The sequence below is a fragment of the Bison bison genome, unplaced genomic scaffold (assembly GCF_000754665.1).
Source record: "Bison bison bison isolate TAMUID 2011002044 unplaced genomic scaffold, Bison_UMD1.0 scf7180017864490, whole genome shotgun sequence".
Classification (NCBI taxonomy): Eukaryota; Metazoa; Chordata; class Mammalia; order Artiodactyla; family Bovidae; genus Bison; species Bison bison.
The window spans coordinates 10,750,584-10,765,468 of record NW_011495049.1 but is presented as its reverse complement, the minus strand read 5'-3'; positions in this window follow the sequence as shown (position 1 = coordinate 10,765,468).

Below are 14,885 nucleotides of genomic sequence, written 5' to 3'. Positions count from 1 at the left end.
CCATTCCCTTCTCCAGTGGACCACATTCTGTCAGATCTCTCCACCATGACCCGCCCTTCTTGCTTTGCCCCATGGGCATGGCTTAGTTTCATTGAGTTAGACAAGGCTGTGGTCCTAGTGTGATTAGTTTGACTAGTTTTCTGTCAGTATGGTTTCAGTGTGTTTGCCCTCTGATGCCCTCTTGCAAGACCTACCGTCTTACTTGGGTTTCTCTTACCTTGGGTATCTCTTCAGGACTGCTCCAGCAAAGCACAGCCATTGCTCCTTATCTTGGACGAGGGGTATCTCCTCACCACCACCCTTTCTGACCTTCAACGTGGGATAGCTCCTCTAGGCCCTCCTGTGCCTGTGCTGCCACAGCTCCTTGGACATGGGAACGCCGAGAGGAGCTACCCCGCTTCCGAGGAGCTACCCCACACCCCCACTCCCGAGGCCAGCGGCAGCAGCCGGGAGGAGCAACCCACACCCAAGGCCAGGAGTTGTGGCCGGGAGGAGCATAAACAAAGTGATTAAATTTATCTTAGGTATATTAAACTAAGAAAACTAAGGAGATACTGTTTAACAGCATACTTCTTAAAAAGAAAAAAAATGACTATATAATTAACACAGATTCATTACCTTAATTTACCACACCTAAGTCATAAAATGTTCAATAGGGAATAAGATCAACTTATTTTAAATAATATTTTTGAATACTTTGATACAATCTGAACTGTGCATTCTTTATAAGTAACTTGCTCATTCTTTAACATCTGAGGAGCAATGATCATTTTCCTTGTTAACCTTTATCCTATCTGTTTTGACTCAGGTAACATTATTGAGCATAGATGTAAGCAGTGTAATTTATCAGTTTTTAACCTACCCCCAAATTCAATAGAGTATATCATCATAGCACAAAACAAAATCATCATAGATGATTGCCTAACATCTCATTTTTCATTAAACTGTGAACCTCAGCAGCTGCTATTTGTCTTTCCCTTCTCTACCCTTCTTGATAATGATGATGATAGAAGGAAAAATAAGAAAGAAGAGATAGAGGTAAAGGGGGAAGAAGAAGAGTGGATAAAGAAAAGGAAAGAAGAGAGGAAGAGAAAAATGAAAATAAATCAACCGTTTAATGAAATATACCTGGCTTTAGAGTAGGCCATTCATATAAATTACTGTATTAAAAACATATAATAACTGGAGGTTATATTAGTTTCTGCATATTACAGATGAGAAAATCAACATTCTCAAGGCTAAATAACTTAATAAAGCTCACACACATATTAGGTAAAACTGCACTCAGAGCTAGTTTTTCTGACTCCCAAGTGTTTCCCACATTATTGCCTTGAGTTTTCTCTTCCCTGTTTTCCACTGCTCCTGTTTTTACATCCCTTTTCCCCCTTCCAGTAAGCTACCCTTGGGGAGAAACACAGTCAGAGGGTCACAGTTGTATAAAATGGCAGAGTCTCTTTCATCAATTATGGATTTACACCTCACTCAGATGCTAGAAGTGTTGAATTGTGGACTCTAAAATATCTGTGTATATTTTTGTGTATATTTTGAACAGAATAAAATACAAAAATAATCACTTTCAAATTTATTTTTACATTTTTACATTTACAAATAAATCTATCAATGTTAAGTATAGAATTTAACCTCCACTTTATTCAAATTAAAATGTATAATTGAGGTAATTTCCATGAAAATACCAATTATTTTACCTGTTGAGAGGTATAATTTAGGGGAAGCCTTCACTGAATTCATCACTTATGCACTTAATTCTCTATAAATTCCATATTCTAATATGTAGCATTTTTTTAATGTAAGATAATTATGGGAAAAAAAGGGTTGGTCAAGATAAAACCAATACAATATGAAGTTATATAGGTAATTTAGTGGAAATATTTTTGACTTCAATTATTTTATTAAAATTCACTTGATTATATTAAGCATTCAGACTATCAGTGATAAAGTTTTTAACTGTGCAAGATTTTAAATTTTAAATGTCAAAAAAACTGAATGCATGTACATAGCTTGAATCCATATAGTTAAATGTTTAATTTTATTGTACACTGAAATATATAAATTTTTCACTGTATGTGTTAAAATATGTTATTTCCACATGTTATCCACACCACATTATGGAGTTTAACCAAGCTAATCCAAGAAACTGTGACTAAAATGACTAAGTCCCTTGCCCTCAAATTAATTCTATTTCAATCCATAAATGGAAATAAAGAAAATATTTATAAAATAATAAAACTTTGCTTAATAGAGAACTCAATTGACATTTCTGACCTATGGTTATAGTGTTAGTCACTCAGTCGTGTCTGACTCCTTGTGATCCCATGGACTGTAACCTGCCAGGCTCCTCTGTACATAGAATTCTTCCAGCAAGAATACTGGAGTGGATTTCCATTCCCTTGTCCAGGGGATCTTCCCAACCCAGGGATGGAACCCGGGTCTCCTACATTGCAGGCAGATTGCTTACCGTCTGAGCCATACTGGCATAGTAACTATTATAGTTGTTGGTAAAATAAAGCCAATGCATCCTTCTTCTGTATGTTAGATTCATTTACTGAACTTTGGTATAACATATGTTATCTGACCTGCTTGCTATAAAATTTAAATTCCATCATTGTAATTATTTATTAAATAAAACAAAATTTCCATTAAAGTTCAATCAAGGCATTTTAGTTGCCAGTTAATAATGAAGAAAGCATGAAACAAAACATTATCATTATTATTATTATACTATAACCAGAATTATTATTTTGACATAATACTAATATTGAATCAAATAAATGGAAACCTTGAACCAAATCTGTAATAATTAACAGATTTGATGAATTACTATATAATTATTTCAGAGAAGGTAATGGCACCCCATTCCAGTACTCTTGCCTGGAAAATCCCATGGACGGAGGAGCCTGGTAGGCTGCAGTCCATGGGGTCGCTAAGAGTCGGACACGACTGAGTGACTTCCATTTCACTTTTCACTTTCATGCATTGGAGAAGGAAATGGCAACCCACTCCAGTGTTCTTGCCTGGAGAATCCCAGGGACGGGGGAGCCTGGTGGGCTGCTGTCTATGGGATTGCACAGAGTCGGACACGACTCAAGTGACTTAGCAGTAGCAGCAGCATATAATTCTTTAGTCATTATGAAACTACACTTTGATTGCTTTTTTATTAAGTCAGTTTGCATAATTGTGAAGATCTATGTGTTTAGAGTGCATATCAATAATCAAAATTGAAGAAAATAATTCAGAGAAGAAAAAAATTCAGTGCATATATGATTAAAGTTAAGACTCAAGCAAGTCTGTCTTTTTTTTTTTTTTTCCACTTTATTTATGTATTTGGAGGCTAATTACTTTACAATATTGTATTGGTTTTGTCATATATTGACATGAATCCGCCACGGGGGTACATGTGTTTCCCATCCTGAACCCCTCTCCCACCTCCCTCCCCATTCCATCCGTCTGGGTCATCCCAGTGCACCAGTCCGGAGCACCCTATATCATGCATCGAACCTGGACTGGCGATCTGTTTCACATATAATATACATGTTTCAATGCCATTCTCCCAAACCATCCCACCCTCGCCCTCTCCCACAGAGTCCAAAAGACTGTCCTATACATCTGTGTCTCTTTTGCTGTCTCGCATACAGGGTTATCATTACCAATTTTCTAAATTCCATATATATGCATTAGTATACTGTATTGGTGTTTTTCTTTCTGGCTTACATCACTCTGTATCATAGGCTCCAGTTTCATCTGCCTCATTAGAACTGATTCAGATGTATTCAGTAATATTCCATTGTGTATATGTACCACTGCTTTCTTATCTATTCATCTGCTGATGGACATCTAGGTTGCTTCCATGTCCTGGCTATTATAAACAGTGCTGTGATGAACACTGAAGTACACATATCTCTTTCAATTCTGGTTTCCTCAGTGTGTATGCCCAGCAGTGGGATTGCTGAGTTGTATGGCAGTTCTTTTTCCAGTTTTTTTAAGGAATCTCCACATTGTCCTCCATAGTGGTTAGTTTGCATTCTGACCAACAGTGTAAGAGAGTTCCCTTTTCTTCACACCCTCTCCAGCATTTATTGCTTGTAGACTTTTGGATAGCAGCCATTCTGACTGGCGTGAAATGGTACCTCATTGTAGTTTTGATTTGCATTTCTCCTATAATTAGTGATGTTGAGCATCTTCTCATGTGTTTGTTAGCCATCTGTATGTCTTCTTTGGAGAAACGTCTGTTTAGTTCTTTGGCCCATTTTTTGATTGGGTCATTTATTTTTCTGGAATTGAGCTGCAGGAATTCCTTATATATTTTTGAGATTAATTCTTTGTCAGTTGTTTCATTTGCTATTATTTTTCCCATTCTGAAGGCTGTCTTTTCACCTTGCTTATAGTTTCCTTTGTTGTGCAAAAGCTTTTAATTTTAATTAGGTCCCATTTGTTTATTTTTGCTTTTATTTCCAATATTCTGGGAGGTGGGTCATAGAGGATCCTGCTGTGATTTATGTTGGAGAGCATTTTGCCTATGTTTTCCTCTAGGAGTTTTATAGTTTCTGGCTTTATGTTTAGATCTTTAATGCATTTTGAGTTTACTTTTGTGTATGGTGTTAGAAAGTGTTCTAGTTTCATTTTTTTACAAGTCGTTGACCAGTTTTCCCAGCACCACTTGTCTCTCTTTTAATATAAAGCATTAAGTAGAAAAATTACAAACTGAAGCATTTCTTTTTTTTTAATGAAAGAAAGCAGTATATATTCATGTTTTAGATTTTACAATTAGGCCATCTATGTTTTTAACAACAAAAAAGTGAATGGATATATTGTAAAGATATTTTTTAATTTGAAGGAAGCCTTCCAGGATCCTCTGTCCATGGGATTCTCAGGCAAGAATACTGTAGTGGATTGCCATGCCCTCCTCCAGGGGGTCTTCCTGATCCAGGGATCGAAACCCTGTCTCTCATGTCTACCTGCATTGGCAGGTGGGGTCTTTACCACTAGCATTTCTTAATCTATAGAAATGCATGTCTTCAGCTGGGTTCTCTAACTAACTTTTTATTGTTCTTTGGTTTCTGTTTTGGTTTTGTCCACAAGATAATTATCTTCACAAATTTAACACAAGTGACATTACGTATAGTTATATTATGTGCACACATATATATACATACACTTACAAACATGCATACAAGTCTTTCTAGATATGTACAGGTATACTCAACCATGTTTATTTTTTATTCAGATTGAGTAAAAACACAGTTGCAAGTCATACAATAATACCATATATTTTGTATGACATTTATATCATTAATAAATTGTTAACAGAAGTCAAGTATTTTGCAGTTTACTATTTCCGGAAGTAGAAAAACTACAGTGAATCAGTGAATGTAAGTCTGAAGCAAGGCAATAACCACGTCATTTTGATCGTTTCATTTGGCAGCCCAAAACAGCCTTTAGATACTACCAAACAAAAGTTTCTATAAAACTGTCAAAGCTTCACTTGAGAAGAACTGAGCAGCGGGAGTGTTGGAATCACAGCGGGTGGTGCAACTCAGCTCAATTTTTCCTGTTGCTTTTTAAAATGGCATTGATCTTATGCAGGAGATGTGGTTCTTGCTTATTCTAGGCTCTTCCACGATTACCAGCTTCCTTGACTGAAGAGAAAACTTGACTCTTCCACATTGGAAGCCCTGTTGTGGTTGACCCTATTTGTCTTTCCAGTGCCTTTCATTTAGCTTCTGGGCTTCCCTGGTGACTCAGACGATAAAGAACCTGCCTGCAAGGTGGGAGATCAGGGTTGGATCCCTGGGTTGGGAAGATCTCCTGGAGAAGGGCATGGCAACCCACTCTAGTATTCTTGCCTGGAGAATCCCCATGGACAGAAGAGCCTGGCAGGCTGCAGTCCATGGGGTGGTAAAGAGTTGGATGCAACTGAGCAACACAGCACAGCACAGCACAGCACATATTTAACTTCTAGTTAGAGATTTCTTAAGCATGGACTTTTATTCTAGCATTTGAAAGTAAGGAATAAAGCAGAACCAATAATGCAATGTAAGATTTGCTGATATACAGTTTCAAGTTGGTAAGGTTCAACTCAGAAAACTGCAGAGGATACATACATTTGGGCTTTATTCCTCCTTCCACTCTGAAGAATATTCTGTCACCTCTGTTCTCCACCCCCATCTCTGCATCTTTCTCTCTAGAACATCCTACCATGTTCACAGTCTTCTTTAACTTTCTGTTTGGCCAAAATGTCACAAATATGAAGTCACATCATAAGTGTTATTTTAATCTTTTGCAAACACATGCTTTAGCACTTATCACACTCTTGAGCAATCACTTGCATTTATTTCCACCTCCACCACATGATTTTGATTTCTTAAAACACAGGAAGTTTTTCTCACTGACCCAAGTAATTATTAAAAGTGTTAAGTGAATGAATAAATAAATGAGTACTCAAGTAAATGATTTAAGACTAGAAAATTGGTGTGAGGATAAAAATCTATAGTGGTAATTATGTATTTACCTTCTTTGTGCCACCACCTACTTTTTATGCAAATAGCAATTTTATCCCTATAGAAAATTCATTTTAATCAACACTTAAACACATTTATTATTGTCTTAAACTGATATTTTGAGTCTATATATTAAATGACAATTACATAGTCTTGTCATAACTTTCATTCTACAATAGCTTACTTACCATCCAACACAACTTTGCAGTAAGGCCAATTTTTGCTTTTACAAAAAAGGAATCAAAGAACCTAGATTAATTTTTGCTTTTATAAAGTACAACCCCATGGCCAAAGAAAAAAAAGAATGCAAACCATTCATTATCAATCACTTCAGATTTACTCACTTTAAAGCATCCCATGGATATTCACTTTTTTTATTGTTTCACGTGGATACAAATAACAAAATAGAAGAAGTAGCAAGACTATTACAAATATCAAAACAACCAAATATGTAACAAGATTACCTATTATTTGTGTCAAGGTAATAACATGAGCAAGATTTAACCTAATTTCAATTTCATTACCTATTAAGTGTACATTAAAAAATCTCCTTTTAAGATGGATGTATCAAATGTAATTATGTATATTAAGAACATCTGAGTTCTTCCAGCAATTGGTTACCTATTATTCATGTATTATCTACAGATTTTATGTATTTTCCAGGTTTTTCTTTCATTATGTACTGTGAAAGATTTTTTTATTCCCCACTGTTTGAACTCCCAGATTGCTGAGTAGAAGAAAGTGCACTCATCTTCTCCTGCGAGAACTCCAAAATTATAACTCACTGCTGAACAATCATCAACTGGAGAATGTTGGATCTCACCAAAAAAAAAAAAGATATCCCATGTTCAGGGACAAAGGAGAAGCCCCAGCAAGATGGTAGGAGGGGAAACATCACATTTAGAATCAAACTGCAACCCACCAGAAATGCTCAGAGGGCTCAAACAAAACCTTGTGCACACCAGGAGATCCCATAGAAACTGAGATCAGACCTGCCTTTGAGTGTTTGACTGTCTCCTGTAGAGGTATGGGTCAGCATGGGCTGTCACATGGGCAGGGGCTCTGGTTGCAACAGATCTGGGTGTGACATAAGCCTTCTTGGAGGAGGTCGCCAATAGCCCCAATAGAGCCATCAGAATTTACATAGGACTGAGGAAACAGACTCTTGGAGAACACAAACAAAACCATGTGCACACCAGGACCCAGGAGAAAAGAGCAGTGACCCCACGAGAGACCGACCCAGAGTTGCCTGTGACTGTCCAGGAGTCTCTGGTGGAGGCGTGGGTCAGCATGGGGGGCACTGCTGCAGGGTGGGGGGCACTGAATGCAGCAGTGTGTGTATGGGACCTTTTAAAGGAGTTCGCCATTATCTTCATTACCTCCACCATAGTTTGGTCTCAGGTCAAACAACAGGGAGAGAACACAGCACCGTTGATAACATAAAATTGGATTAAAGATTTACTGAGCTTGGCCCCAACCATCAGAACAAGACTCAATTTCCCCCACAGTCAGTCTCTCCCATCAGGAAGCTTCCATAAACCTGTTATCCTTATCCACCAGAGGGCAGACAGTATGAAAACCACAATCACAGAATCACTCAAACTGATCACATGGACCACAGCCTTGTCTAACTCTATGAAACTATTACCGATACTGTGTAGGGCCACCCAAGATAGACAGGTCATAGTGAAGTGTTCTAACAAAACAAGGTCCACTGGAGAAGGCAGTGGCAAACCACTTCAGCATTCTTGCCTTGAGAACCCCATGAATAGTATGAAAAGACAAATATATATGACACTGAAAGATGAATTCCCCAGGTCGGTAGGTGCCCAATATGCTACTGGAGAAGAGTGGAGAAATAACTCCAGAAAGAATGAAGAAATGGAGTGAAAACAGTGTTCAGTTGTGGATGTGACTGGTGATGGATTTGAAGTCCAATGCTGTAAAGAACAATATTGCATAGGAACCTGGAAAGTTAAGTCCAAGAACCAAAGCAAATTGGAAGTGGCCAAACAGGAGACAGCAAAAATGAACATCGATATTTTAGGAACTAAAATGGACAGAATGGGCGAATTTAACTCAGATACCATTACAGCTACTACTGTGGGCAAGAATCCCTTAGAAGAAATGTAGTAGTCTTCATAGTCAACATAGGAGTCCAAAATGTAATACTTGTGTGCAGTTTCAAAAACAACAGAATGATCTCTGTTGGTTTCCAAGGAAAACTATTCAATATCACAGTAATCCAAGCCTATGCCCCAATCAGTAATGCTGTAGAAGCTGAAGTTAAGTGGTTCAAGGAAGACCTACAAGACCTTCTAGAACTAACACCCAAAATAGATGTCCTTTTCATTGTAGGGGACTAGATTATAAACGGAGAAGGCAATGGCACCCCACTCCAATACTTTTGCCTAGAAAATCCCATGGACAGAGGAGCCTGGTGGGCTGCAGTCAGTGGGGTCGCTAGAGTCGGACACGACTGAGTGACTTAACTTTCACTTTTCACTTTCATGCATTGGAGAAGGAAATGGCAACCCACTCCAGTGTTCTTGCCTGGAGAATCCCAGGGACAGGGAAGCCTGGTGGGCTGCCATCTATGGGGTCGCACAGATTCGGACACAACTGAAGCAACTCATCAGCAGCAGCAGATTATAAAAGTAAAAGGTCAAGAGAAACCTGGAGTAACAGGCAAATTTGGCCTTGGAGTACACAATGAAGCAGGGCAAAGGCTAACAGAATTTTGCCAAGAGAATGCACTGGTCATAGCAAACACCTTCTTCCAACAACACAAGCAAAGACTCTACACATGGACACTACCAGATGGTCAATACCAAAATCAAATTGATTATATTATTTTCAGCCAAAGATGGAGAAGCTCTATACAGTCAGAAGAAATAAGATCAGGAGCATACTATGGCTCAGATCATAAGCTAGTTAAGACAAAATCAGACTTGAATTGAAGAAAGTAGGGATAGAATATTCAGGCAAGACTTAAATCAAATCCCTTACTTTTATACAGTGGGAGTGACAAATCAATTCAAGAGATTAGATCTGATAGACAGAGTACCTGAAGAACCATGGATGGAGGTTCATGACATTGTACAGGAGGCAGTGATCAAGAGCATCCTCAAGAAAAAGAAATGCAAAAAGGCAAAATGGTTGTCTGGGGAGGCCTTACAAATAGCTTAGAAAACAAGAGAAGCTAAAGGCAAAGAACAGAAGGAAAGATATATACCCATTTGAATGCAGAGTTCCAAATAATAGCAGGGAGAGATAAGAAAGCCTTCCTCAGTGATCAGTGCAAAGAAATAGAGGAAAACAACAGAATGGGAAAGACTAGAGATCTCTTCAAGAAAACTAGAGATTCCAAAGGAATATTTCATTCAAAGATGGGCACAATAAAAGACAGAAATGGTATGGGCCTAATAGAAGCAGATGATACTAAGAAGAGGTGGCAAAAATACACAGAAGAACTACAAAATTGATCTTAATAACCCAGATAACCATGGTGATGTGTCACTCACCTAGAGCCAGACATCCTGGAATGCGAAGTCAAATTGGCCTTAGGAAGCATCACTATGAACAAAGCTAGTGGAGGTGATGGAATTCCAGTTGAGCTATTTCAAATCCTAAAAGATGATGCTGTGAAAATTCTGCACTCAGTATGCCAGAAAATTTGGAAAACTCAGCAGTGGTCACAGGACTGGAAAAGGTCAGTTTTCATTCCAGTTCCAAAGAAAGGCAATGCCAAAGAATGGTCCAACTACCACACAATTTCACTCAACTCACAGGCTAGCAAAGTAATGCTCAAAATTCCCCAAAGCAGGCTTCAACAGTACGTGAACCGTGAACTTCCAGATGTTTAAGCTGGATTTAGAAAAGGCAGAGGAACCAGAGATCTAATTGACAACATCTTTTGGATCATCAAAAAAGCAAGAGAGTTCCATAAAATCATCTACTTCTACTTTATGACTATGCCAAAGCCTTTGACTGTGTGGATCACAACAAACAGTTGAAAATTCTTCAAGGGATGGGAATACCAGACCACCTTACATACCTCCTTAGAAACCTGTATCAGGTCAAGAAGCAACAGTTAGAACTGGACATGGAACAACAGACTGGTTCCAAATCAGAAAAGGAGTATGTCAATGCTGTATACTGTCACCCTGCTTATTTAACTTATATGCAGAGTACATCATGTGAAATGCCAGGCTGGATGAAGCACAAGCTGGAATCACGATAGATGGGAGAATTATCAATAACCTCAGATATGCAGATGATACCACCCTTATGGCAGAAAGTAAAGAAGAACTAAAGAGCCTCTTGATGAAAGTTAAAGAGGAGAGTGAAACTATAGGCTTAAAACGCAACATTCAGAAAATTAAGATCATGGCATCCGGTCCCATCACTTCCTGGCAAAACAGGGGGAAACAATGGAAACAGTGAGAGACTTTATTTTCTTGTTATCCAAAACCACAGCAGATGGTTCCTGGAGACATGAAATTAAAAGATGCTTTCTCCTTGGAAGAAAAGCTATGACCAACCTAGACATCTTATTAAAAAGCAGAGACATTACTTTACCAACAAAAGTCCGTCTAGTCAAAGCTATTGTTTTTCCAGTACTCATGTATGTATGTGAGGGTTGGACTATAAAGAAAGCTGAGTGCCAAAGACTTGATGCTTTTGAACTGTGGTGTTGGGGAAGACTCTTGAGAGTACCTGGGACAGCAAGGAGATCCAACCAGTCCATCCTAAAGGAAATCAGTCCTGAATATTCATTGGAAGGACTGATGCTGAAGCTGAAACTCCAATACTTTGGCCACCTGATAGAACGGACTCATTTGAAAAGACCCTAATGCTGGGAAAGATTGAAGGCAGGAGGAAAAGGGAATTACAGAGGATATGATGGTGGATGCCATCACCAACTCAATGGGCATAAGTTTGCATAAGGTCCAGGAGTTAATGATGGACAGGGAAGCCTGGCGTGCTGCAGTCCATGGATTCACAAAGAGTTGGACATGACTGAGCAACTGAATTGAACTAAACTCCCTTGTAGGAGGATTATGTTGTTTTTGTTCAGTCATTCTGTTGTATCCAACTCTTAGGGACACCATGTACTGCAGCACTCCAGGCCTCCCCATCGCTCACCATCTCCCATAGTTTGCCCAAGTTCATGTCCTTTGCATTGGTGATGGCATCCATCCATCTCATCCCTCTGACACCCTATTCTTCTTCTTCCCTCAATCTTTCCCAGCATCAGGGACTTTTCCAAAGATTCAGCTCTTCACATCAGGTGACTAAAATACTGGAATTTCAACTTCAGTATCATTCCTTCCAATCAGTATTCAGGGTTGATTTCCCTTCTGATTGACTGGTTTGATCTCTTCTCTGTCCAAGGGCCTGTCAGTCTTTTCCAGCACCATAGTTTGAAGTCATCAATTCTTTGGCTCTGTGCCTTCTTTATGGTCCAGTGCTCACAACCTTACATGACCACTAAGAAGGCCATAGCCTTGACTTTTTCATGGCATTTGCATTCACTATGCTTCCCTGTTTTTGTTTGCTTTTAAATATTTATTTGATTTTTTCTCTCTTCTATTTTCACTTTTCTTGGTTCAGAAATTCAAAGTTAACTGAAGCCAAATGTGATGATTAAAGTCAACCATGCCTACAACAGAGAACTGATCTAACCTGTTAATCTCTAGCGGTCAGGAGAGCCTGAACAACGAGAGGATCTGTGGTTTATTCTTCACCTCTTTATTGAAGAGCTATGTGGTATTATCTGTGCTTAGCAGTAGGCAACCAATGGAGAACATACCAAATTTCACACTAGCAAAATAGTATATTCACCTCTGTCCATTGAGATAGGTCACTCCTTCATCTTTCTGGATAATATACTAAGGAATGCTAGGTTAATATTATTTAATCCAGTACTTTTCATTTATGGGCAAATTTATGATTGTCCACATCCTTTTAAAAAGGGGTTTATTACAAAAGCTCATGCTGTGCAACAGATTTAAAGTTTGACATTCAGCACCAGAAAAAATAGATGAATGTTAAAATAGGGATGGAAGAGAAAAAAATCATGCTTATGAGTAAAAAATAATATTCAAACCAGAAATACAGAGTAAAAATTTTTCCTGTATGTATCACAGACATACTTCTTTTTATCATGCTTTCCTTTACTGTGCTTTGCAGACAACTGTTGCTCTGTTGTTGCTCTCTTGTTGTTTCTTTGTTTTTATAAATTGAGAGTTTGTATCAACCCTCTGTCTGGCAAGTCCATCAGAACAGTTTTTCCAACAGCAGTTGCTCACCTTATGTCTCTGGATTATCGAAAAAGTAAGAGAGTTCCAGAAAAAACATCTATTTCTGCTTTATTGACTATGCCAAAGCCTTTGACTGTGTGGATCACAATAAACTGTGGAAAATTCTGAAAGAGATGGGAATCCCAGACCACCTGACCTGCCTCTTGAGAAATCTGTATGCAAATCAGGGGGCAACAGTTAGAACTGGACATGGAACAACAGACTGGTTCCAAATAGGGAAAGGAGTATGTCAAGGCTGTATATTGTCACCCTGCTTATTTAACTTATATGCAGAGTACATCATGAGAAATGCTGGGCTGGAGGAAGCACAAGCTGGAATCAAGATTGCCGGGAGAAATATCAATAACCTCAGATATGCAGATGACACCACACTTATGGCAGAAAGTACAGTACTAAAGAACCTCTTGATGAAAGTGAAAGAGGAAAGTGAAAACATTGACTTAGCTCAACATTCAGAAAACTAAGATCATGGCATCTGGTCCCATCACTTCATGGCAAATAGATGGGGAAACAGTGGAAACAGTGACAGTTTTATTTTGGGGGGCTCCTAAATCACTGCAGATGGTGATTGCAGCCATGAAATTAAAAGACGCTTACTCCTTGGAAGGAAAGTTATGACCAATCTAGACAGCGTATTAAAAAGCAGAGACATTACTTTGTCAGCAAAGGTCCATCTAGTCAAAGCTCTAGTTTTTCCAGTAGTCATGTATGGATGTGAGAGTTGGACTATAAAGAAAACTGAGCACTGAATCATTGATGCTTTTGAACTGTGGTGTTGGAGAAGACTCTTGAGAGTCCCTTGGACTGCAAGGAGATCCAACTAGTCCATCCTAAAGAAGATCAGTCCTGTGTGTTCATTGGAAGGACTGATGTTGAAGCTGAATCTCCAATTCTTTGGCCACCTGATGCGCAGAGCTGACTCACTGGAAAAGACTGATGCTGGGAAAGATTGAGGGCAGGAGGAGAAGGGGACAACAGAGGATGAGATGGTTGGATGGCATAACGGACCCGATGGACATGGGTTTGGGTAGACTCCGGCAGTTGGTAATGGACAGGGAGGCCTGGTGTGCTGCAATTCATGGGGTCTCAAAGAGTCGGACATGACTGAGCGACTGAACTGAACTGAAATGAAGCATCAAGTCAGCTAGGAAGAGAATGCACCCCCAACCAAAAAAAACAAAAACAAAAACAGCACCTGCTAGTTCATGTGTAACCAGAGAATGTTTCAACAGATCCCTTCCTTTTTCAGTAGCCCTAAAAGTAGTCAATCTCCTTCACTTATGACCCATGTACTTTTGAAAAATGCTACCTCTGCTCTGGGATTTAGAGTGTTTGAGACTTTGTATGTGCCTTTAAAGAGCAGACTCTAGTTCTCCCAGTTATAAGCCCTGTGGTTTCCAAAGCTAAACATTACAGGGGCTCTTCTTCCCACTGCAGGTTTCCGCATGGCTGAAGACCTCAAGGTGGAACTCAGAGGCCCGTCACTCGCAGCTGCAACATTCCTCCTGTTTGTTGAACACAGTGCTTGGGGTGTGCGTCCCAGCCAGATTGTTTCTCCATACTCCTACCCCATCTCTCGTGGCTTTTTCTTTTTATCTGTACTTGCAGAAAATCTTTTCTATTAGTTTTCAGCTCATTCTTAGAGATGAAAATGTTCTATATGTACTTTTTTTGTTTTTTCATGACAAAAGGCAAGCTCAGGTTTTTCCTACTCTACTATCTTGTCTTACTTGGTCAATGTCTTTTCACAAATGCAGATATGAATGAATGTAATGGAGATACTTGAATGTAATGGATAAAAATATTTGAGTTAGATTAAAAAGTAAATGTAAAGGCCCCAAGTGGCACATTGCTTGGAATGTGCAAAGCACAACAGTAAATTTGATAAAGAAACACTCAGGAGAGGATGGGAGTGGTGGGGATGAGGTAAGAAATAAAAGGGCTCAATCAAGTAAGATCAACTAAGCCCCTATTGGGACATTAATTTTTACTAGTTTTTGTGTGTATGTGTATGTTAGTAATTAGATTTATTTTAAAAAAATAA